Here is a 21,939-nt window from a genome sequence, read left to right as displayed (position 1 = left end):
TTCCAAAGTGACTGTGACTGGGCAAAAAGACACACTGACCGTCTCTCGAATGCAGTGGTTCCCAACTGGTGGGTCATGGTCCAAAAGTGGGTCACTGGTCCATTCTGAATCACAACTGAGTTTTTTTCAAGAGCTGTAACTACTTTATTGCAATGTTCTTGGCATTATGTGGCCTCTTTTTTTTTTCAAAGATAAAAAATGGTATTAGGGACTGTGCTTTATTTTTTCAGTGTAAGGGGGTGGCTAGGGTTTTTTTTACCCTCCCCAAAGCTACGAATATTTTTTTTTCTTGAGCCTCCCAGTGTGACGCAGGTAAAGTATACAAAGCAACCGCTGGAAATCTAAAAATCCAACAATTTTTTTTTTCTGGTTGTGATAAATGGTAACATTTTGGTGGTTTATATTTTGGTGAGCCCAGGGGTTCGGAAGGCATTTTCTTTAAAAATCCCCCAAATGCTTAGAGAAAAAAAAATTGCCAAAAATATATCAAATCACTGACAAAAATTTTAAAGGAAAAAAATATTCAAAAGATTGCTAAAATCAAAAAAAATTTAAAGTAAAAAGAAAAAAATTAATAATTTAAAGGGAAACTAAAATTGGCAAATACCTATTGTTTTTACTAATTGCATTTTATTCTTGCAATATAATGTTTTATTTAGTTTTAAGCCCACGTGTTATTTACATTTGGTCAAATACAATCTATTATGTGGTCATTTCTCTTAAGTGCAGACCTTGAACTAGTGACTAAGGAGAGATCTGGGCCCAGTGGCTGGACCAGTGGGTAACCACTGCTCTAATATGTTTTGTTACATGTTTGCATAAAGTAGATATCGCTTCAGAGAAGGAAACAATGCAGATGCTCAGTAGAGTGGATGAAAAGAAGAAAGAGGGAGAGAAAGCTAAAGAGAAAGAGAGAGAAATTATCAGGGGCTGATCCTTTAATCCTTCTACAGGGCTCTAGAGACAAGCTTGTACAAACACAGACCCTATTCAGCCCTCCCCCTCCATATATCCTCTAAACACTTCCTTTTATTTCTTGCTTCTCTAAAGGCGACCTAATGTCAATGGCCAGTAGCAGAATGCATCATAGTAAGAACATCTTTGTATAAAAACTCTTATAGATGTGGAGTACTGGCAGAGAAGGCTTCAGTGATATTGTTACTGTAGCACACTTTACTGTATATATGAGTGTGTGTGTGTGTGTGTGTGTGTGTGTGTGTGTGTGTGTGTGTGTGTGTGTGTGTGTGTGTGTACATGGCAGCTGGTGGTGCAGGAGGATCAGATTCAGAGACCACACATACACACACACACACACACACCCCCACACACTCCCGGGGCGTGTCCGGTAGGATCCAATAATCCCACTACTCCCAGCAATCCACTGGGGAAGGGAGCTTTTTTTGTGCCACTCAGCTAACAACAACATGGTTGTTCAGATTGTGTTTCAAAGTACTGCAGCTTCACAAAAGCAGCTGGACTTTCCACAATACATAAATGCAGCTACAGACAGACCTTTAACATGTACCGGGTGTGCACTTTGCATTCATGCTCACAATCAAAATCACACAGCGGCATCAGCAGCAGCAGTGTCATCTGTGTCTCCATCACTCTGCTCCTCATTAAGGGAAGCCCTGCTGGGCCACATAGGGGGAACCTCCCTTTAGGTGACAGCTGAGCCACCAACAAAGAACCAATTTAGCTGCTATCCCACCTCATCATTCACACGTTACCATGTCAACACAGCATCCATCCTGACCTTCTGTTACCAGTCACACTCAGTCGCATCCAACACTCAGGTTTGGAGAGGCCAAAAAGCCTAGAGGTTGCTTTTGAATCTACTAAGCCTGTCACATAGGAAGAGCAGATTAGTGTTGCTCTTAAAAGGACAAAAAGACAATGGTCTTCACTTTGTTTAAAGTGAAAAGTGGGTAAATCCTTCACCAGAATTTATAATTTTTAACAAAAAATTACGTTATAGGTCTTCACTTCAAGAGAAGATGGGTACAAAACTACCGAGCTGGACCTGAATATTTGAATGTATTTGCTCATTGAGTAAATATTCAGTTTTCACAGTGCTTTTTCAGACATTGTCTCAAGCTCTACTATTGTGAGCATTTATGTAAATCTATAAGAATTATTGCAAAAAGCTATTATTATGTAATAAAAAACTGCATAGATAGGACCTCGCTCAACCAAACCCCAGAGGATCAAAAACATGCATGAAATGTGCCAGACTTTTTGAATATGTTGCAGCATTATACCATTAACATCAGCTGAAAATGGAGAAACGTCTGGCTGAGTCAAGTGGCAACATCCAAGGCTGAAAAATGAAGCCAACATGGAAGTGCCAAAAACTAATGTTCCTTGAAGAGCCACTTGAGGCTGGCTCCAGAAGCCAGTCAATCCACATAGACATCCATGTTAAAATGCCCAGCTTAACAGCAGAAATAAACATGTTTACAGCTTAATAGAAAAAAAAGTTAAGGTCTCTATAGCTAATTTCTCCCTTCATGACAAATGCACGTAAAGTTATTTTTTATATAACTAATCTGTTTTATTTAATTAAGGCTAAAAGTTACACATAATTGAGAGCAGGCTGTCTGTCGATTGAGTGCTAGGGTTCTCAGATCCATCCCTCGATCCTCAACAGCGCCAGTTACTCGCCCAAATATGTTCACTTCTGGCTCCTAAAAACCAAGATGGCAGCCGAAATGTGTAACTTGAGGCTTAAAAAAGGAGTCAACAAACCAAAAGGTGACATCACAGAAGCTACTTCAACTGTTTTCAAGTCTATGGGCTGAGTCCTTGCCACCCCCCAGCAAAGCTTCAAATGTTTGCTGTTGATTACTACATACTGAAGCTCTATAGACAAAAAAATGGTGTTCAGCCCTACAAATATCAGCCTCACAAGCCACCAACACCTGCCCTGCAGATTTATATTAAATCTGACTGAGTCAAATCTTTTCACAGATACTGCACAAGGAAAATGGAAAAGGAAAATGCTCCAGACTGTTTCTATCCCTCCTGACCTCCTCTCTTCAAACAAATGGAGCAAAAAAAAAAGGACGGTAAGAACAGCACTCGGCTCCCCTGAGCACCTCAACTAACCAATAAAAAGAAACGTTTAGGGTATAAAAACAAATAGTCTCTTACCATCAGGAGCTCAGGAGTCTCACTTCACATGTGAGTGTCTGTTAGTCTGGGTCACAGTTGAACAGCTGGACTCTGGTATCTGTTTCCTATGTCAGTGCAGACTATGGACTTTCATGGCCATGTGAGTAAACAATGTTATGAAACAAATCTGGAAAAAACTGCTAATCGAAAACCTAATTGTCACTGGAAGCAGACAGAATTTTCACATATTTAGCAACACGGACATCAAATACGGAGACTTCGGAAACGTGCCTCTGCCAACAGAGCCGCACAGCCCTGATTTGATTGTCAGGATGTGGGCCGATGTCTAAATCAGCTTTCCCTTGCTACCATGGCCGTGAGTCCTGCCAGAGGGGATTGGACAGCCTGCTGTAGGTGGGTGAAAGTAATAATCTGCTGCTGGTGTGGGCACAGTGTTGGAGGGGAAAATAAACAAATTTTGGCACGATGTTCAGGCATCTGCCGTCACATGGCTGACATTTCCCTATAATCCTTTTTTCATCATATTCTGATTCCCTCTGGTGACTCACCTGAGCTGACTTTAATACCTGGTGGTGGCTGGAGGGGAAAGCAGGCCACAGGGCAATAATCCCTGCCTGCCTGCTCAGGGTTTGACTGGTGTCGCTGGGGCAAACAGGAACAAGGTCAAAGCTACTGAGGCCACAGGAGATAGTGCCAGGTGGGATCATCTAAAATGTGTTGTGAATGGATGTATTTCTCATGAGGAGGGCAGTCAGGTGGATGAATGAAACTGCCAGATTAAAGAAAAACAAAACTGCGTCTTCTTCTGAAGTCCAAAACATCACTATCTGCTATTGCTACTGCTATTGCTACTGCTATCTATTGCGTTTTCCTAGTTTGACAGTGAGTTCAACAAACAGACTCCAGCTGACTGACATGTTTTTGAGGAATACACAATTCAGGGTTAACATGGCTTTGAATCATTAGCACTCCAAACACACACACATAACTTGTGCCTCAAATAGCCTCAGCCGGTACCAGCCAGAATCAGAGAAAATAAATAACTGAAGAAAAGAGTGTGCGCCATCGACACGTCACACACTCTCCCCTCCAGCTTCATTCTCCCAACCTCTCAGTGAGGCTGCAGCCGGCACTGCAACCAGCACACACAGCCTCCAAAAACCTGCAACTTTCGCGCACGCTCTGCTCTGAAAAGCTTACAGGGGCTTCAATATCGGCCTTTTCATTCAGGCAGACTCTTTGTTCCTAGCGATGGTTAACGATAAAGCTTTGTAGAGCTCTATGTATGAATGCTAACCAGATCCGTCCAGAAACATGATGAATGCAAACAGACAGAAAGGGACGGTGGGGCCAAGGAGACAGTGGAGGGAGAGAATGGCTTAGAGAAAAGTAAAGGCAGATTAGAGGGACAGAAAAGGACATGGAGGGTTATGAATGTGGGAGATAGCGAGGGAAATTATGTGGCTAAAAGATTGAGAGTGAAGAAAATGAATTAAATATGCATCAAAAAGGAAAAAGAGAAACTGCTTTTTCTGCTGCTGCTGTGGCTGCTTGCGGCGTGATACTGTACCGACCACGCTCCAATGGGAAAGACTCCCAGAGCGACAACAAAGGACACAAGAGGAGCCGGCTCCATGTGAACTGGGCCTGTCTGCCCTGCACGGCCAGGAGACAGCAGTACACACACACACATATAGGAAGACACAGACACACACACACACACACAATCAACAACACTGCACACCAGAGCAGCTGCTGCCACAACAATCCCCCTTGTGCTCTCTTAATAGGGACGGCCTGACTGGCCCGCCGACAACAAGGGCCGAGGAGAGAGACGGACACACAAAAAGTGACACAACAGACAAACATATTGCAGGAGACTGGCTGTGACAGACACCATTTTTAATGCACGTAATATGAAAATAAATCAAGATGCAGAGCAAGAAATAAAAATGGGGCATGTGAGTGTATCGAGAGGAAGTGAGTGTTGCACTACATGTCCTTTCTTCTGCCTTAAGACAGACTCTACCACAGCAGAAAGCCAGGAAATCAATACACATTAGTGCTTCTACTAGCTCCAGGGTTTTTACTATCCCTGCAACATGCATCTCATCTATGTGTTAATTTTAAATCTGGTACCACAAGTTAGACGCTCCTGAAATAAAATCCAAATGGCAAACCCCCCCACGGATATGAATATGCAGCCATTATTTTAACCGCTCTGTGGAGAGTGGATGGAGCTGTCCGCTCCTCCTCCTCTCCTCTAAAGCCTGGCTGCCGGCTACTCATCCTGTGCAGTTACATAAACATGCTTAGTAGCAGAGGACAGAGGTGGGCATGCACAGTGCTTTCATGATGTCAAGCTGAGTCAAATAAAGAGATGGATAAAGATGCAAAGTGAGGGAGAAAAGTCAAAGATTATGAAGCGGGGAAGGGAAGATGGAAAAAGACAGAGGCAGAGTTAACTAATACAGAATCTGGAAAAAGTGATTTGTTTATGTGCACGTACTAAAATGCCCGTGGCTGTGCGCAATACACGTGTGTCCCAGAAAAGTCTGTCATCTCTGACCAACAGCGTTACAATGCCTCAGAGTATCATCTGGCTGCTCCATCGGGAGGTGGAGGGTGGGGGTTTTGTTGGTCTATACCTTTACCTACATTTCAACCTGCCCTTCAGAGGGCACTGAGAAGTACTGCATCAAAAAGCAGCAGCAGCATCACCGCTGAGCCTAAAATAGCTCCTGCACGCACCGGCGCATGACCGCTCAACACACTCCTGCAGCACTGCTGCTGAACAAACACTGACACAGCTGATCCACGCACAAACAGCGCACGCACGTGAATGTCTCCTTGCACACACAAGTACAGTCAAAGAAAACAATATCTAAGACAAATTTACAAAGAGGACGAGTCCCTCCACTTCCGTTCAAACGAATGGAAAAGACACAGCATCAGCAGCAGATTACTCACAGCAGACAGAGCTCAGATCCATGGTCCTCTCTCAGCTCTGAGGCACGGATGGAGAAAAAAAAAAGAAGCAGGGGGGCAAGAGGCTGAACTGACGGTCAAGATGGAGAAAAACAGCAAGAAAAGCAGAGAGAGAGGGAGCCAGAGGCTGGAGAGTGTCGGACATTCCTCTAACTCCCACAGCACCTGGGATGTGAGTGGGTGGCTGGCAGCGTCACCGGGTCGCTGAAGACCTGCTCACGTCACAGTTTTCATGAATGGAGCTGTCTGACGCAGAGAGGACGCGGCTCAAAGAGCAGGGGAGGGGAGGTGGGGGGTGCGGGAGGGGGTGGAGCCTACTGCACAGACTCAGAGAGGAGGAGTAAAGAGAGATGAAGAGGAGAGGAGAGGAGAAGAGAAGGAGGAGGGGGGATGTATTTCAAAGCAGCACCAGCTGGGAACAGCAGGTTAGGCTGCAGTGGCGTCTCTGTAAGTAGGACAGACTGTTTCTGCACAAGAGGAAAATCCCTTTGTACAAAATCAGTAACCAGTTCTCTCCATGCTAACTGTATCCTGCATATGACTGCACTGTATCCGGTATGCATTTGTGACAAAGCATTTCACACATACAAGCACACACACAGTTCAGACCTGCTCCTGGTGTCAAATAAATTTTGGATATATAAGTGCACTTCCCAAGTAATTATGACTAACCTACATTTTCACCACAGGGTGTAAATTCTCTGCACAGCTGTGCTTCTTCTTGCCAGACTAAGAGGTATTTGCCTACAAACAGACTTCAGTGTTTCTACAGAGCACGAAAACCACATAGATCACAAGTGTTTTCCATGTATATATGTGACGTGCTAATATGAGTGCAGCCAATTTGCCAAGCTTCTCAGGATGCAGACAGAGCATTCAAATGTCAACTCAGAACACCTAACAGGAGTCCATACTCAGGAGGAATAAGAAAGTTCGAGCTCCAGGCTGGAGGACTGTGACAGTAGGAAAAAAAAGGTCAAGTCCAGACCTTTTTCATTTTTGTCAAAAGAACTGTTTTTTTTCTCCCCCTAAAAGGTTATTTAATACCCCTCACAATGTGCTGAAGTAAAACCACTTTTCTCAGTCATTCAGCTTCTTAGCATTAGTGTGCAGGGGAGTACTTGTACTGACCTGTCCGATGGTGTCTGAGTCTGAGCATCTCACAGGTTTGATGAGTGTGATCTGGACTCCCTTTCGGCTCTGTCTTGCTTCTCACCTGCGCACGCACACACCCACACACACAGACAGACACAGACACACACAGAGCAGAGATAAAAGGTTCATCAGAATCAGAATCAGCTTTAATGGCTGAGTAAGCGTGCACACATACGGAGAATTTGTCTTTGTTTTTTCGTGCTCTTTATGAACATTAGAGCTCGGTATTGTCTCAAAAATTTCAATATCAGTACAAGTGCCAGTATCCTTAATGCCCTGACACACCAAGCTGACGGTCTGCAGTCGGTAAATGTTAGGCCATCTGTGAGCATCCTAGGCCCATATTGGCGCCAGTCGTCTTTTTTCCCCACCAATTCAGCATATTGCATCAGCAGCACAGCCCATCAGTGAATGAAACCACTCTGGCAGTTCAACACAGCGTACGAGAAGAGAAACGGACGTGAAGAAAGCAAACAAGGAGCTGAAGTCAAGAGGGGGTGAAAGCAAACTTTTTATTTTAGGTAAGATTATCTTTCTTGCCACTGAGCTCTTAAACAAAAACACTTCATAATTGTTTGTGTTATTGTTCACCAAGGGACATTAAATATGATTTCTTTCTTCTTTCTTCTCTTTCAACGCCTGGTTGTGTTGTTAATGTGCCAACTGACTAACTAGCATCTTTAATCTGTCTTTATGGCCTTCCAGCTTCCCTTTCTTAATGCCAAATACAGACATATGCTGCCTGCTTATATGGAGAGTTATTTCCTCTCATGGTGCAGGTGCAGAACATACGTGTTGGTTGGCTGTTGGTTTACTGTGTTCATGTGCAAATTTTAGGCTGAGACACAGCGATACACGAGTCTATGATGCACAATTGGAAAGCTAACAAAGGTATCGCCATCTGCAACATTTTCAGGGTGACATTAAGAAATTGACTGAACAGTGGAGTCACAAGATAATCAAAAGGCCGCATAGAAAAGGGGGCGCAGCTCAGATGGAGGGAGGTAGTGTTAGTGTGTGTCTGTAGTGTGTGTGTGTTGGTGAGTGGTGATGGCACAGATTGAGACTGACTGTGGCCAGAGGGGGTATATCAAAAGAGACTGATTGAAAGGGAGGGCCTGCGGGTGAAAGGAAATGCTCGGGGAACAGATGCTCCACCCAGTCCTCTCGTTACAGGGCCAAACCTCTGGGGAAGATGAAGATGGAGAGAGAGTAGTAGGAATGTAATGGTGCATTGTGGGTGAGGGGGTTGGGAGATTGGAGCAGCATTGTCAAATCGCCGTCCTCAGGCCACACCCCAACAGGGGACACTGCCAGAGGAGGAGGCCTGGTATCCCGGGGCGAGGCTGAGGGGGAGCCTTCCAAACACGGCCTATAAATGGCGTGAAATGACAGTCAGATGAGTCACGGTGCAGATGGCTGTGGATGGTGGCTCTAATTGGACTGACGTTAGGGAATGGTGAGTGTGTTAAGCGGGTTGTTGGATCTGTGAAAGCTACACCTTTGTGATGCAAAGTCCAAAATTAACACAATGTCAAACATTATTTGGGCCCTGAGGAGCACAAGAGTGGGCGTGAGCTGAAATTGCTATTCTTGCCGTGTGCCTGAAGACACACTCCTGTAAACACTGCATAAACACAGCAGGGGAATTCCCAAAAAACGGCTCTAGTTAAATATTGGCAAAGAGAGAGAGAGAGAGATATTAGATATCCATAGGAGCATGGAATTCAAATATGTGATGTGTTTGCTTAGCGAGGACATCCAGCTCTGCTCTATAGCCGAAATTCCAAAGGTCAGCAGATCACAAGCCTGTGTGCTCACGTGGGAACAAGCAAAGCCCCGTTGTATAATGAAATCAAGCCAGAAACACCCAGAACTAAGTATTCTTCTGTAGACATTGAAGAATTTTCAAGCCAACACAGAAAATTGACTTGTGATGACACTGTTTAAGGATTTTAAGAGATTTTATGACCAAAGGATGCACTGTAAAAAACACCACACACATCTTAAAGTACTGTAGTAACAAAAAAATAAACTAATAAGATAACACGCCTGAAACTACACAAACTTCCCTCTTGCAGATTCTGAAGTTTTATATGCACAAAACTCTGCCAACCAATGGTTACCTTTCTCAGTACAAAATCATAACTCATGTTCATGTCCCTAAGAGTTACAATTTTTGGACCCAACTCTTAATTTATGTTGCTGTTATTAGTACTGTAACTATTATTTAGAGTTAAATTATTGTAGTAGGGTTTGGTCTAATTTATTATGTAAATTTGTTTATAGTGGGTTTTCTGATCATATCTATAAGGGGTGGAGGAAAAATCAAAACAGCACAGTATCGTGATATTTTTGCATGGCAATATCATATCTATACATAGATGCAAAGGAACAAGTTTTTTAGCCTATATATTTTCAATGAAACACATATATGGTAGCATCTTAAAATAATGAAATCAGTTGCTTCTACAGTCCACTTGATACAATTTGCTGCAATAAAAATGACTGAATTGAGATTAACAGACTGAAAACTGTATGAGACAAAATGTTATTGCAATACTCAGCACATTTAAAATTGCAGTAATATTGTATTGTGAATCAAGTGTCCTGAAAATATCGAATTGTGGTTCCTCTGGTGATTCCTAGACCTCATATCTATATATTTAAGCATACTTTAAATTGTTATATGTTGTAGGACCAAAAAAAAGGAAAATCATTATATGTTTCCTTTAAGTTCATCAAAGTGTTGATTTGTGAGGACTTTCTATTCATCCATCCATCCAGCCATTGCCATCAAAAACCCATGGAAGTTGGAGTGATTCATAAAGAGAGCTGGCTTTAATTTTGGAATTAGATGTGATTCTCTCATTGTATTTGCTCAATTCTTAAATGTTACCACACCGATTTAAATTCATTTAACTGTAATTTAAAGTTTCAAATACCTCTGGAGAGCAACGAGCAGGGCAGCTGAAATCTGACCACACTAATTTTCCACCTTGATCACAGCTTCCTCATGTAGAAACTGACTTTCAGTACATGTCTGCTGATTAATGACTTCATTACAGGAAAAATCCCCAAATAAAAGAAAAGCTCATTATGCAAAGACAGTTATTTTGTGATCATGAGTAAACAAAACACTCATGGCCTCTGAGGTGCTCTCAACACACCTCTGCTGCGCCGACCATCTGCCACATTCACTTTTCTAAGGAAAAACATGGACAAGCCACTGCCTGACGACTTCAGGTAATGCTTTGCTGTGCCTCCGCTTGCTTCAAACTGTGTTCATTCAGTGTCTGGGTAAATCTTTTTTTTTTGCCTCTTATGTCACAGCCAAAATCTTTAATCATCACCAGTCACTAGACAATAATGATTTTCTCAAGTGACAACAATAATGAGGCATTAACTAAAAAGTACATCTTACACATCGGCCTTAATCAAAGACATGTTATGATTTAATCCTACAAGAAAGTGTGTGAAACAAAACTAACAAACCCCTTTAGATGTGAATAGAACAAAAGTAAATCAATTGTATAGGAAATTCAGAGGTTTTTGTCCACTATATCAGAATCCATTTCAAACAATAGCTGATGTTTAGCATTTGATACGCAGCCTTTAAGGGAAAGACAACAACCCCCTTCAAAATGCATGCTGAAATGCACCTGCTTTTTTAAAAGCCCAGTCTGTCGTCTCCCAATTTCTTGTATAGTCTAACAGTACAAAACCCCCAAACATTCAATCTACATTAATATAAAAAAGGATAAAAGCAACAAATCTTCAGATTGTTGCTTGAAAATGAAAAGAAATGAAACTCTTGATCAAATATCAGTCATTGATTGACTAATTTCAGCTTTAGTCCATACAGTGTCTTTCAGGTTGTTATCAAATCTGTCATCAATCCAGCAATATTTAAGCAATGCCTATGAGTTAATCTACAAATTACTTTGCAATGGTATACTAGCCCAAAGGTGTACATTTGCATATCTACGGTACTAAAAAAAAATGCAACTGAATGAAGAATCTAACCATTATTTTACTTATTTTCAAAAGAGAGACTTTTTGTACACTTTCATCCAAAACAAACTGCTTTCAAGTTTTAATTATAGTAATAAAATGTATTAAAAAAATTAACAAAAAGCCCCTTTGTTTTCATTCCTTTAAGTGCCACTGTAGCAGCTGAATTCTGTAATACCGTCATACTTGATATTTTATGAGACAGCCATGAAAGTCTCATACCGTTGCAACCCTATATTACTTGCCCACAAAAAACAACCTAGAAATTTTGAATTCAAACAATTAAGTTTTACATTTACGTTTTCCAAGGCCCCTTAATAGGGTGTCTAAGGCTATAGTTACAATCAGATAATGACATCCTTTCAGAGTTTTTAGAGGGCTTTTATGTTAAAAATGAACTTCTTTAAACATCTCCAAATCAGAGAGACAATAAGAGTCAGACCTCAGAGTATTAGCGTTTCTCCAGCGGTGACCAAAGCCTCCTGTTCTGTGTCCATCACCAGCACACAGACATGATGCACAGCCAGTCAGTGCTCCATGTGCCCTGGCCTGGCCTCTGAGTGCAACAGAGCTGTAAACCACACTGGCCCAGCTCCGTTATACACACTCATTACTATTTCACCAGCAGCGGAACAACAGCACTGACAGCTCCTGTGTCCTCCACATTAATAAGAGAAAAAGTGCCATCGCAGCTTACAGCGGTTTATCTTTACAATCTGCCATCGCATGAAGCAGCCAGGTACAGACACGCTGCCCCAAACACACACACACACACACACACACACACACACACTCACACACATCTATAATTCCACCATTACAGACACATGAATAAGACATCCATGGAGGTTTGCTTTGCTCAGTCTTGTAGTAATGTTAACATTTCCAGGTATGCTGGGACCATTCTGCGGACCATGAAATTATGATAAAAGCACTGGTGAAAGAAGTATCGAATGTAGCAATGTGGCCACAAAAACTCATCCAATGCAAATTACAAATGTCACGTAGTAAACAAGTAAAAACCAAAATTAGCCCGTGAATCAATGAAAACTCATGCCGTCAGATGAAATCCTTGTTCAGATGATATATCAAACACTGTTTTTTTTACAGTAAAAAATCAGTTAAAGTTGACTTTTTACACTTAAAAATATATTTTAAAAAGTTGCCCAAAAAAATAAAAATTACATTCTGTCGCAAAGTTTGGGGCTTTTCATGATTATTCTAATTGAAGACAATTTGTGAAAACTCTTCATTGATCAAAGAACTTCTGCTTTAAATCTCAAATTTTCCAGTTTTACACTATTTTATGTTGACAAAATCCTTCTACAGCTGCTTGCACTGACAATTTAACATTTGAGAATTATTTTAGATAAACATGTTTTTAAGGTGCTGAAAAGTATTGATGTAGTAAACAATAATATACACTTAATACCAGTTCAGCTGTATCTCCAACATAACAGTACCTTGCCAGAACACAGTAGTTTAGTCTACGCTAGGTAACTACACTTCAGGGGTAAATAAAGTTAAGACCAGAATCTCACTTCATTATTCATTCATTATTCATATTAGTTTATTATAAGGTTATTATTTTTGGCATTTTAGCCTTCATTAGATAGGACAGATCAGTAGCATGAAAGGGGGAGAGAGAGTGGGGGCGACATGCAGCAAAGGGCCTCGACCAGAAGTCGAACCCGAGGCCGCTGCGGCAAGGAAACTGCCTTTATTCATGGGGCACCTGCTTTATCCACTCAGCCACCGACGCCCCCAGAATCTCACTTTTGACATTTGTTTTTATCATACAAAATACTGGCTTATACAAATACATCATTTCATAATGGTTATAAAAAAACTACAAAAGGCAGCTACAAAAAACAAACCAAAACACCAGCTAACCTCGACTGCTGGGAGAGCTAAATCAAATTAATTGTGAGGCAAAAGTGCATCTTCTAGAACCAATGAGCTAGCTGATGTTAAATCTCAGCCGAGGAGGACGCCATTAATGTTTACATCTCATGCTATCACAAGGACGAACCTCTCATCCATTAGTAGATGCACGCGTCCTTCTGCACAATGATTTCATTGGCAGCTGTAAGAAAATAGTTCCTATATAAAACTGCTCACAACAAGGTCTGTGGATTATCTTGAGTGACTGGGTCATAATTTCTGGAAAGACACACTGCGGTTTGTCGCTTTAAGCACCACAACCCGAGTGCCAAGTAGTTCCATTATATTGGAGAGAAGCCATAAATCTCTGGGGTAAATGTCAGCAACTCACACCAGAATAATCTAGACTGATAAATGGCATGATAAATGATAAATGGACAGTTAAAAGGAAAACTATATTTGGATTTTGGGGTGAACTGTCCCTTTAAGATTCTTTTAACCAGCACATTTATATATAGTAAACTTATTATATCAGTGTCAAAGTAATTATTAACATATTTCAGACAGAAAGTAGAAAGAACACATTTAGTTTACTGTTTTTCCATCATTCGCTGAAGACTGTCCAAAGAATAAGTGCTAATTTGAATTTTTGAGTATTGGGGATAATCTGCTAATATGGATAGCCTACTATCCCAGGCAGCTGTTACTCCTACAATATCTTTTCTTTAACTTGAGATTACTAACATTTTTATTTTTACTGTACAAAAATCCTTGTGATTACATGTCTCGTTAGCAGCGTTACAACACTATCATCAAATGCTTTTTTGGTACCAACTGTAATCCTATAAATCAAACAGCTCAGGGCCAGCTGGTCGGCTGTTGGATAAAATGGAGTAATTGGAAGAAAGAAGTCAGATGAGTCAGGGAAAAAACCTAAACTAATGAGTATAGATTGGTCCTGAGTATGTTGGCTTCGTGCTCGAGGATAAACCTGTTCGGCTAAGATGGATGATAGAAACACAGCAGCCCGGCTCATTGGTTGGTTTTACAAAAGCGGGCATGGATGAGTGAGTCCTGCACACAACAACCTCTGATTCTGAGAGACAGATAATGCTTGTGAGATTACCGTGCTGAGCCCACCAACAACCCCACAGCCTGACCAATCCGCACTGAGAGGAAATTACATAACAATGACTGTTCAACGCTCCCGCAGGATTCTGCCCGCACCACAACTATCCATCCATCCTGGTTCCCTCTTTATCAGTTAGACTGCAGGAGCAAACAGATGAGGAGCAGCAGACAGAAAGCCTGGCTGCGCTGTCCTCCCGCCCAACTGTATGCACCTGCTAATCCCGAGCGTGATTTATGGGATTGCGTGCAGAGCTATAATGCAGAACACAGCAGCCAGTCTTAGATAACATAAAATGTTATGAAGGCTCTCCAGCCGTCTTGCTTCTAATTATTTTACTAAAGAGAATTACAGAAGTGGGAGGAGGTGAACACTCGCTGGGATGTCACATACACTTCGCCTCTTTCTTTCACATCCCTGGACGGAGGATGGAAGAAAGAGTGTGGGGCTGTAGAGGGTGGAAGGCAGTGGAGGTCTGCATGAGATTACAACTGTGTAGCTGTGTGTGTGTGTGTGTGTGTGTGTGTGTGTGTGTGTGTGTGGTGCTGCTGCCTGCTGCTCGCTGGGGTGAGAGGTTAGACGAACATGTGAGGTTACGTGTACAGAGACAGGAGGAGGCTCCAGGGCAGAGCATACACTTTATATAAAGCACTGTATGAAGCTGCGTGATTATCAGAAAAAGAAAATCACACTTATTAAATGCCATAACAATAATAATTAAATGAAGTGATTCTCATCAAAAACGTTTGTAAAACTGCCACTAACAATTATTAGTATTAGAAATAAGTTAAATTTAATCTTTGCCGATACCAATACAGAGTACTTAATAGATACTCATATTGTGATTTAGGAGTAAATGCAATATGGCCCTAAAATAATACCACAATATTTCAGGGTATTTTTGCAATATCCATGTTCTTGATGATATGACAAAATACTGAAAAATATATTATTAATTTCAAGAACAAACAATAACAACAAAAAAGTGTTATAGTTTTATATGTCTGTGTAAAGGGAACACTTTGCCTTCAAATATTCAGTAAAAGTAAACAAAAATTATCAGGCATTTCTTTAGTTTGTGAACAACAATGCAAGTACCATTTGAATGAAGATGTTTCAAAACTACTTATTATTTCTGTTGTAAAGTTGGAGATTTCAACATGGGGATCAGTGGGGATTTACTCAGTTTTGGAGCCAGCCTCAAGTGGCCATTCAATGAACTGTTTTTGGCATTTCTGCATTGAATTCATTTCTCAGCTTCGGGGGTTTGCCTTTTGGGCTGCACATACAATTTGCCTTTTATTTTGGCTCGTTGCTGCTCCAGTTAACCATTTGCTCTGGTCACATGGTCCGTGCTTCACATTTATGCCTTGCGATTGATTTAGGAAATAATCCTGATTGAATTAGAAGAGCATTACTCACGGACAAATAAGAACGCAATATACTATGATCTATGACTAAGGGTGCAACCCTTTTATTCACATATTATTCTACAGATGCACACATCAGAGGTGGGAGATAGCAAACCACACACACACACACGCACAGCCTGTATGACTTGTGCATGTGCTCTGGTTCTTGCTCCTCCACTCGTGTGTGTTAATATGCTCCCCATGAGGCGCTGCAGGCTGTGGTAATTATAGAAGCTCGGCTCGCAGACGCATCACAAGAGAGAAGTACATTTAAAGCCATGTGCAGTTACATGAATACAGTACACAAACCAAGGCACACACATAACTAAATATTGTAAATGGCTGTATCGAAAATAATCGTCCACATTAGTTGCATTTTGGTCATTTTCTCACGTAAAATCGGTCTCCTGTGTAGACTGTCATGGTGTTTGACCACATTTAATAAAAATATGAGCACAATTTTATTCAAATATGACTGTGGATTCATAAAACCAGCAGACCAATCTCCAAAATTCATCCACCATTGCTCCAGGAAGTAAAACCTGCATAACATTTGCATCAAAGTCCAGGCTGGTAATGCAGCCTTTAAAACCAGGAAAAGAACACGTGGGGCTCCTGCAGATCCTTTTTTATTCCTTTATATCCTTTTTATTCTTTATTATTTAAAAAACAAGGCCTTACTTGGTTTTAAAATGTCTTAAATTAATATATTAATAATTTCACAAATGCTGAGACATAGTAAGTAGGTTTTTTTGGGCTGATGATGCTTTGTAAAAATTGTAAAATGTCCAAATAATGGGTAACATTTTGAATTTAAAATATATTTAATTGCATTTTGGTCATTTTCTGATGTTAAATTGGTCTCCTGTGCAGGTTTCATTGTGGTTGGCCACATTTAATACAAATATGTGTAGATTTTTTCCAAATATGACTGTGGACTCATAAAAACATCAGACAAATCTCCAAAATCCATCCAGCATTGCTCCAGCAGGTAAAACCTGCATAATATTAGCAGCAAACTCCAGGCTGAGCCCAATACTGAGTGACTCTAACCCCCTCACAGTCAAAAATACCCCTGCCCTAATATAAAGACATGTCGGGCTTAACCCACTTCTGCACAGATTCCCAATCTTTAAACAGGCTGACCAGCAGAGTGAATGTGTCTATTAAACCTTTTGGCAAACGATGACTGCGGGAGAGCCAACAGAACAGAGGGGCCCGGATGATGGAGGATGCTTACTTTCTTAATCAAGCTGAGTTGCCATTATTGGCATTTAGCGGTCTGATATAGATGTGAGGTGTGCCAGGCGGGCTCTCGGTGTGACAAGCTGGCCCTGCGTGTGGCGCACAGTAAGCTAAGGATGGGATGGAGGCAGGGGCTCAGACAGTGTCATTACAGAAATGTCAGTCAGGAGGAGGGAGAGGAGGAGAGGGCCTGAGGGAGGAGAGGGGGAGAGAGGGGGAGCGAGTATGACAATAAAGAGAGGGGAGAGGAAGGGGGCAAGACATTCACGTCCACATTCCTCCCTCAGCCCAATGTTTCTTGTTTGGCTTTTTCCACTCAACTGCCCTTCAATGGCCGCGCTGCACGCGATGTGTACAATGTGATGTCTATTTTTAACAGCCGCAGACATTTACTACTGTAAACCAAACACGCCTGAATATATCTGATATTTTAAAAGATGATTCTGAGACAGATGATGAATTTAGACCCTTTATTTTGCACTTTTTTTTGTTTTTGAGACAGTTGTGTTTTGTAATCTCTTTTTTTTTTGCTGTTTTGGGTGTAGGTCTGTAATTTTTCTGAAAATTTTCCATCTATAAAATTATTCAAATTTGCTAGAAATTCACATTAATATCTCTCACAGCCCAATGAAGATGATGTCTTCAAATGTCTTGTTTTTTTTCAAACTTTTTTTTGTCTTTTTTTTTTAATGGGTGTGTGTCCCTTTGTATAATTCTGTGTCCCCTCTCTAAATCCTCAGGTTTTTGCAGGTCTGTGAAATCAGCGCAAGTAGAGCTCTCCATGAGGCCGTTCTTTGCTCAGCAGCAGTTTGTGACTCGCGGGGTGGATAATTTCAGAGCCTTGAATCACAGTATGTGTTCTCGAAATGCTTCACAGGCCCACAAGTTTAAGCGTCTCTCATAGAACTGGAGATTGGAATCACAATTGCAATCAGATGATTGAAACGAATGACTTGTACTAGTACAGGTTACTGTATGAGGCGTGTGCTCATCTGGTGGGAGCAGCTAGGACAGAGAATTTAGGGAAAGCTGCAGAGGCTGTATTGTCAAATGTTGATGTTCTTGTTGATGTGTTTTAATGCCTTTACCAGAAAAACTACCTACACCGGCTTTAATTGTTTTCACACAACTAAAGAAAAGACCCACAGAGGAGTTCCCAGTTATTCTGTTAGTCCTGCTTTAATGATGGCATCCCAACTGACATCAGAGTGATGGAGATGTCAGTCTGCACTCGTCCACACCGTCTTTACAGGAAGTCTAATCAACCAAAAGTGAAAACAAAACACCTGCAAGTGTGGATGTGATGGAGAGTAACTGATGTAGACAAGAAAAACCCCTTATACATATGACCTTTCAAATCAGACAACAATCGTGATTGATCTTCATCGAAGGCAGCACACCACTGATGATGACAGCACATAAAAACCTTACATGTTAAATGCAGATTCATCTTATGAAACACAGCAATGAGCTTATTCATTAAGCCTGATGGGACATGACACTGACTGAAGTCACCACTATATAAATGCGACCCAAAACAAACAAGCCGAGTCTCCGGGGCTGGGATTAGAGAGATCAGACCAGCTGCAAGGCTTCACTGCTGCTGTCGCTACACATGTCAATTACATAAATACAGCTTCCTGTCTCTACGCCAGCATTAGGGCCCGCCCCTTCCTATGCCACTGCTGATGTTCTGCTCAACGTGGCACTCAGAAACTCAGATGTGCAGGTACTCGACACCTGGATAAACACCATGTTGCCATGCAACAGCATCAGCAGGCTGACCCACTTTTTCAGGAAGAGGGGATTTGAGCACTGAACCACTTAAAGGATAAGGGGAGTCGTATATTATATTATTCTTATTGACACCAAAATCCATGAAAGACACAAAAACAACTGTATTAGTATGTCTTTCAACATGTCCCGTCCTGTCTGTCACACTCACACTCAAGCCCCGTTCATTTCTACTAAAGATGTAAATGTTTGGGTCAAAACTGTTTTCATACTTGAAGCCAAAATGGATGAGAAGTCAATAGAAATACATCATTAAATACAACAAACAGCTGGGAACTGTAGCTTTTATAAAATGTGACTCAAACAGTAGGAAAAATGCAAAACTGGCCCACATGTGTCGTTGCTCACGTTTGCTGTGTACCTGGTGTTGGGTGTCTCTGTGCCATAGTTAAGAACACCTGAGAGGTGTAACCTTCAACACGCTGTTAGTGGGGGACCACATTTAGCTGATTGGTGCCGAGTGTGTGACCTGTAACTGCACCGAAGATGGGCCGCAGTTACAAGAGAGGCAAAGCCATTAGTGACACACGTGGACACTTACTTGAAATGTCGCACTCAGCACAATGAGGGTGGAACACAATGCTGCTGCCGCTGTGAAAGCACACAGTGTCCACCACTCACACGTGTAACGGGTGAAGGATCGACTCTGATTTGTGTCAGATGGTTGCTGAGAGCGTGCACGGTGACATGTTACCAGTCCCACATCTGCCACACGACACACCACCGGTGTATATACGCCTAGGTAGAACTACTGCGGTCTCTACAGCAGCAGTCCTGCAATAAATCCCACCTTCATGAAGGTTTTAATGACAACATGATTATTGTGGCCAAAAGAGTTCGCAATAACAATATTATTGCAATATCTATAGACATTTATTTACTTATTTATTTGGGGAGGGCAATTATTTTAACTTTGTTTATTGTGAGTTTTATCTCTCTCTCTCTTTTTGTTGGAAATGAATTACACTAAAAATATAAACACAGGAAATATTTTAACCTTTTTTCCATGTTATTACTTGATATCCTCCCAAAGCACAAAGATTAAATTTATGTGACAAAAAGATGTGGAGCAAATTAACCCAGATTTATTGCAAATGCATTTTGTAATTTTGAGGAAAAGGCAATATGCAAAAACATTTTGCAAGTAATTGTAGTTGTGTCACAAAAATGACACGATAAGATACATCTGCTCAATTTGCACTTAATTCTTACGATTATATAAAAGTAATGAACACTTTTTAATGGGTGGCTATTCCATTACAATACTAGTAATGCATTTTAAATATCTTAATAGCATTCAGTTTGTTGAAGGATGCACAACAACTTGATTGGGACTTGGGTCTGATTCAGGACTTCCTAATGTTGAGACAGATTTCTGGTTTGTAACGCTGTGTTAGGGTTGCAGTGCTAAAAGATTTTCACAGTAAGATAAATGTCTCAGAAAATATCACAGTATCACAGTAGACTACTACAGAATTATTACTACCATCAGTGTAAAAAATAAACATTAAGCTAACTGTTTAAACGATAAAGGGGGTCGACTGATATTAGTCTTTCAGGGTTGATACCAATTATTAGTAGTTAATAACTGATAACCGATATTCGGAACCAATATGCATTTATAATAAAAATAATAATCTTGCTGTCGATATTTTGAATTTGGAACATAACAAAGTCCAACCCCAAACTTTGTTTAAATGCCTTTAGCAACTGTTAAATCAAAACTGAAACATTCAACATCATATACAGCAAGTTTCCAGCTACATTTTTAAAATAGAATAAATAGAAATAGCTGTCTGAGGTTTTACAAAGTAAAAGTTCCTCCCATGCTGACACTTTATTTGCATTTTTTCATTAATTAATTTTAATCCGTGATCATTCAAATAAAACGCTGATACAGATAATCGGCAAAATGCCAAATAGCCCCAGTAATCTGTCGACCCTAAACAAAAGCTGAACATTCATGTCAGCGGGACCTACTGCAGGAAAGAGTAAATCTGACTGCGATATTTTAAGTCAGGCGTAACTAACAAACTGGCAACTGAGTGTTTCCTCCATATAACAACAAATATTCTATTGAATAGAGACCACCGAATAATAAATCAGAGCCTAACTGTACCTCCTTCTTTAAAGCCACGTAGTCAAAAAATACTAAACAAAAGTACATTTAGAGTAACATCCTTCTCATAAACAAACACTTCTTCACCGCCCACTATAATTTAGCCTCCTCTCCTGCAAAACAGCACACAGCAGCCTATAATTTCCTGCTTCTCCTTGTTAAAACACACAAGGAACGAGTTTTTTTTTCTTCTAGTCCAGTATTCATCCACACTGTCCACTTGGTTACATAATGAAAGCGAAAAACAACTCTAACCTCTTAATACTTGCACGCGCTGGACTTTATATCTGTTGTTTGGCTTTGAGTAAATCAAGCTCGCGCTGCAGTCTGTCTCTGAGGACAGCTGCGTGTCACAGGTGTATGTTTGTAGCTAAAATTTCGCTTCTAAACAGTATTAACAGTTGGTTTCACAGTCCATAGTCGTCGTGTAAATGCACACACACACACCGCAGCTCCACTGACAGCTGCCCCAGCCTGCACACTCAGCTTCATCCCGCAGCCAAACCAAATCCTCTCCCGACAAACTCCGCGCGTGTGAAGCGTGTTAATGTCACCGTGACGCTGCGTCTGTCGATAAAAGTCATAAAAATGTGAGAATATTACCGTTTGGCTCCGCTGAATCCCTCAGAGATGTCCGACTGCTCTCTCCCTCTCGGTCCATCTATTTATTATCCAATCCAATGGTATGGTCTTGTGAGCGTGCTACGTCACTTCCGGACACTCTGGCCGTACACCTGTAAACCCCAGCGCTCACGTCATCAAAGATCCTCTATTGAAGAGATGAATCAAACGACTGAGAAAAAATGGACTTAAAGTAGAAGAACATAATGCTGGTACGCCTATTTGTTCCAATTGATCCATGGTTCATTTTTGTATTTTTGCATGCACACACACACACACACACACACACACACACACACACACACACATATATATTAACTTAAGTTGTAGTTTTATACATTGCACTGTGGCATAAGACACTGTTTTATATTTTACACACTTTACACACTCAGCACATTATCCATATTATTTTAATTTGATTTAAATATTTGTATATTAGATGG

At 41.1% G+C, this 21,939-nt stretch overlaps 1 protein-coding gene across 3 annotated transcripts in view; it reads right to left on the bottom strand.

Moving 5' to 3' along the window:
• The window catches only part of map3k13 (mitogen-activated protein kinase kinase kinase 13), a 40,833-nt gene extending 19,264 nt beyond the window's left edge, over positions 1–21,569 (bottom strand). The window contains exons 1-2 of one of the 3 annotated variants that reach the window (XM_042494642.2): positions 21,479–21,569; positions 7,255–7,339 (exon numbers count right to left, since the gene is read on the bottom strand). The gene's annotated coding sequence lies outside the window, so the exon portion shown is untranslated. Of the gene's footprint in view, positions 1–3,153; positions 3,280–6,105; positions 6,338–7,254; positions 7,340–21,478 lie in introns of those variants that run through there. The other 2 variants (XM_042494643.2, XM_088083166.1) reach the window with 2 other exon arrangements.
• Between the last annotated feature and the right edge of the window lie 370 nt (positions 21,570–21,939).

This window comes from Plectropomus leopardus, chromosome 10, assembly GCF_026936395.1.
Source record: "Plectropomus leopardus strain MGB_pleo_1.0 chromosome 10, ASM2693639v1, whole genome shotgun sequence".
Lineage (NCBI taxonomy): Eukaryota > Metazoa > Chordata > Actinopteri > Perciformes > Serranidae > Plectropomus > Plectropomus leopardus.
This window is presented reverse-complemented; position numbering and strand designations above follow the sequence as displayed.